At 40.9% G+C, this 4,868-nt stretch overlaps 1 long non-coding RNA gene across 1 annotated transcript in view; it reads right to left on the reverse strand.

Annotated features, from left to right (window-relative positions):
• Window positions 1-1,520, reverse strand: part of LOC110257918 — a 4,823-nt gene extending 3,303 nt beyond the window's left edge. The window contains exon 1 of the long non-coding RNA XR_002340925.1: window positions 1,509-1,520. This is a non-coding gene — a long non-coding RNA (uncharacterized LOC110257918). The remainder of the gene's footprint in view (window positions 1-1,508) is intronic.

Below are 4,868 nucleotides of genomic sequence, written 5' to 3' on the forward strand. Positions count from 1 at the left end.
CAATTGCCTGAAGCCTACCACTGCAGGGGCTGCCCCTGAACAGGCCTGCTTGCCCTTTGGAGGGGCTACATTTCCGCAGAGCAGCACCAAACACCACCAGCCCCCAAGAAAAGACCTGCAGCCCAGAAAAGCTACAAAAGCTTAGCCAGGCTGTGAATAGATCCGCCTAATTCTCCCAGGGTTTTTCTGAGTCGGGTGGCCATGGGGAGGAGCATCTTGTGTTTCCAACGGCCCTGCTACCCACCCAAGCCCCCAGGGGATGCTCTAGAGAACCAGATGAATAGGACTGCCAGCTCCAGGCAGGAACCGCTGCAGCCCAGAAAAGCTGCAACAAGCCTGGCCGAGTCAGGAAAAGATCTCAGATGGTTTATCTGAGTTGGACTGTCATGGGGAGGAGCCGCTTGGGTCTCCAATGGCCCTGCTACCCGCCAAAGCCCCCAGGGGGTGCCCCACCCCCGTGAAATAACTGCTCAGCACGACCAGACCCCTGGAAGATCCCCTGCAGCCCAGAAAAGCTGCAACAAGATCGACCAGACTGTGAAAAGTTCACCCTACATTCTCAGGCTGTCCTTCTGAGTTGGGCTGCCCTAGGGAAGAGCCTCTTACGTTCTACGTGATCCAGAGAGCTGCTACAGCCCCCAGGGAGTGCTGCACTCCTGAGGAACAGCTGCCCAACACCGCCAATCCCCTGCAAGAACCCCACAGCCTCAAAACACCAGAGCAAGCTCTGCATAACCACATGAAATCTGCTACCATAGTGGTGTGGACCTTCCAGTCCTGTCTGCCCTCAGGATTCCTCCTTTGCTTCAAAGAAACACTGTTAGCCCCATCAACACTCCAGAAAAGCCACACTGCCTCAAAAAATATTGACCAACAACGCCAGCCCTCAGGAAATACTCCACAGCAGTGACAAGGCAAACACTGCCCAGTCACGGAGAGAACTCCCTCAGGAGATAGAAAACAACAAGCAAGACGAAGAAGCTGAGAAACCACCTCCAGTCAAACCAACAGGAGGACTCACCTAAAACAGTCAACAATGAAACAGTTCTCTGCAGTCAGACAGACCTGGAGTTCAAAAGAGAAATAGGGAAAATACTGAAGGAATGAAGAGAAGAGAGGAACAGTAATGCAGATACCCTCAGAAAGGAAAAAGAAAATAGAAGGAGGAGCCAAGAAAAACTAGAACATTCATTTGCAGAGATGCAAACTGAACTAGCGGCAGTAAAAACCAGAATGAATAATGCAGAAGAACGAATCAGTGATATGGAAGATAGAATAATGGAAATCACTCCATCCGGTCAACAGACAGAAAACCGAATCAAAAAACTCGAAAGCAATATAAGAGACTATTGGGATAATATAAAGCGGGCCAATCTATGCATAATAGGAATTCCACAAGGAGTAGAAAAATACAAGGGAATGGAAAATATTCTTGAAGAAATTATCGCTGGAAACTTCCCAAATCTAAAGGATACTGGGTTCAAGATACAAGAAGCACAGAGGGCTACAATCAAACTGAACCCAAACAGACCCACACCAAGACACATCATAATAAGAATGGCAAAAGTTAGGGATAAAGAGAGGATCCTAAAGGCAGCAAGAGAAAAACAGAATGTTCCCTACAAGGGAACCCCCATCAGCATATCAGCGGATTTCTCTACAGAAACACTACAGGCCAGGAGGGAATGGCAAGAGGTATTTAAAGTGCTCAAAGGATAAAATATGCAACCTAGAATACTCTATCCAGCAAGAATATCATTTCAAATAGAAGGGGAAATGAAAATTTTTCCCAACAAACAAAATCTTAAAGAATACAGCAACACAAAACCCAGGTTAAAGGAAATATTGAAAGGGCTTCTCTAAACCAAAAAGAAAGGAAGGAAAGGGAAGAAAAAAGAAAAGGAAAAAAAAAGAAGAAGAAGAAGAGGAAGAACTAGGACTGAGGAAACCTCAATCAGAGAGCAGTCACTCAAATAAGCCAGCATACAGATTTAAACATGAACATGCTTCAAACAAAATAAAATTAAAAAGAAAAAAATAAAAAAGAGTCATCAAAACCATAAAATGTGGGCAAGGGATATTAGGAGGTAAATAACCCTTTTTGTTTGTATGTATGTGTCTCTTCTTAATTTTAATATTGTAATGAAGTGTTTGAACTTACAGGACCATCAGGCTAAAACACACAATTATGAGAAGGGTTTAGCATACTTAAAAAAGAGGGCAACCACAAGCCAAAACCAAATATTGCATTCGCAAACATTGAAAGAAAAATACACTCAAGCAGATAATAACAGGAGACGATCCAACAAAAAAAAAAAAAAGCAAGAAAGGAAGAATGGAGAAGCATAGAATCAACTGGAACACGAGGTTCAAATGGCAATAAATAATCTTCTATCTATTATCAACTTAAATGTCAATGGGCTGAATGCCCTAATCAAATGAGAAAGCGTGGCTGAGTGGATAAAAAGGCAAAAACCTTCAATATGCTGCCTATAAGAAACTCACCTTAGGACAAAAGATACATACAGATTGAAAGTGAAAGGGTGGGGAAAAATATTTCATGCCTATCGACATGACAGAAAAGCAGGAGTCGCAGCGCTCATATCAGACAAAATAGACTTTAAAACAAAAGACATAAAGAAAGACAAAGAAGGACACTAGTTAATGATTAAGGGATCCATCCAAGGAGAGGATATTACTAACATCAACATATATGCCCCAAATATAGGAGCAGCCAGATACATACAACAAATATTCACAGACATAAAGGGAGATATTGATGAGAATACAATCATAGTAGGAGACCTCAATAACCCCCTCACATCAATGCACAGATCCTCTAGACAGAAAACCAATGAAGCAACAGAGATCCTAAAGGAAACAAGAGAAAAGGTAGACTTCATTGATATCTTCAGGACACAACATCCAAGAAAAGCAGAATACACATTCTTCTCAAATGCTCATGGAACACTCTCAAGAATCGACCACATCTTGGGACACAAAGCGAATCTCAATAAATTTAGGAGCATAGAAATTTTCTCAAGTATCTTCTCTGACCACAATGCCATGAAATTAGAAGTCAACCATGGGAAAAGCAAAGAGAAAAAACCTACTCCATGGAGACTACACAACATGCTACTAAAAAACCAATGGGTCAATGAGGAAATCAAGAAGGACATTAAAAACTACCTTGAAACAAATGAGAATGAAGACACCACCTCTCCAAATCGATGGGATGCTGCGAAAGCAGTGCTCAGAGGGAAATGTATAGCAATGCATGCCTTTCTCAAAAAAGAAGAAAGATCCCAAATTGACAACTTAACCCTCCACGTAATCGAGAGAGAAAAGGAAGAACTTAAAAATCCTCAAGTCAGCAGAAGGAAGGAAATTATAAAGATCAAAGAAGAAATCAATAAAATAGAGACTCAAAAAACAATAGAGAAAAGTAATAAAACCAAGAGCTGGGTCTTTGAAAAGGTGAACACAATGGACAAACCCCTGGCCAGACTCACTCAAAAGAGGAGAGAACGAACCCAAATAACCAAAATTAGAAATGAAAAGGAGAAATCACAATGGATAAAACAGAAATACACAAAACCACAAGAGAATTCTATGAACAACTGTATGGCAACAAGTTGGACAATCTGGAAGAAATGGACAATTTTCTAGAATCTTACAGCCTGCCAAAACGGAATCAAGCAGAAACAGACCAACTGAACAGACCGATCACTAGGAATGAAATTGAAGAGGTCGTAAAATCACTCCCTACAAATAAAAGTCCAGGACCAGATGGCTTCACAGGGGAATTCTATCAAACGTATAAAGAGGAATTGGTGCCCATCCTCCTGAAACTCTTTCAAAAGGTGGAAGAAGAAGGAATACTCCCAAAGACATTCGATGAGGCCACCATGACCCTCATTCCAAAACCAGACAGAGATACCACCAAAAAAGAAAACTATCGCCCAATATCATTGATGAATATAGATGCAAACATTCTCAACATAATCTTAGCCATCCGAAACAAACAACATACCAAAAAAATTATACACCATGACCAGGTTGGTTTCAGCCCAGGTTCACAAGGATGGTTCAACATACGCATATCAATCAGCATCATACACCACATGAACAAAAAAAAGTCAAAATCATATGATCATCTCAATAGACGCAGAAAAAGCATTTGACAAATTTCCATATCCATTCATGATCAAGACCCTCGCCAAAGTGGGTATAGAGGGAACATTCCTGAATATCATCAAAGCCATTTATGAGAAACCCACAGCAAATATAATCCTCAATGGGGAAAAACGGAAAGCCTTCTAACTCAAATCTGGACCAAGACAGGGATGCCCACTCTCACCACTGCTCTTCAACATCGTTTTGGAAGTCTTAGCCACAGCAATTAGACAAACAAAAGAAATAAAAGGCATCCATATAGGAAGAGAATAGATCAAACTGTCACTGTATGCAAATGACATGATACTATACCTAGAAAACCCTAAGGACTCAACCCCAAAACTCCTTGAACTGATTAATAAATTCAGCAAAGTGGCAGGATATAAGATTAACATTCAGAAGTCAGTTGCGTTTCTGTACACCAGCAATGAATCATTAGAATACAAAAATACGATACCTTTTAAAATTGCACCTCTTAAAATCAAATACCTCGGAATACACCCGACCATAGAGGTAAAGGACTTATATGCCAAGAACTATAAAACTTTAATCAAAGAAATCAAAGAAGATGTAAAGAAATGGAAAGATAGTCCATGTTCCTGGATTGGGAAAATCAATATTGTAAAAATGGCCATCCTACCCAAAGCAATCCACAGATTCAATGCAATCCCTATCAAATTACCCAGGACAGT

This window comes from Sus scrofa, chromosome Y (assembly GCF_000003025.6).
Source record: "Sus scrofa isolate TJ Tabasco breed Duroc chromosome Y, Sscrofa11.1, whole genome shotgun sequence".
Taxonomy (NCBI): domain Eukaryota; kingdom Metazoa; phylum Chordata; class Mammalia; order Artiodactyla; family Suidae; genus Sus; species Sus scrofa.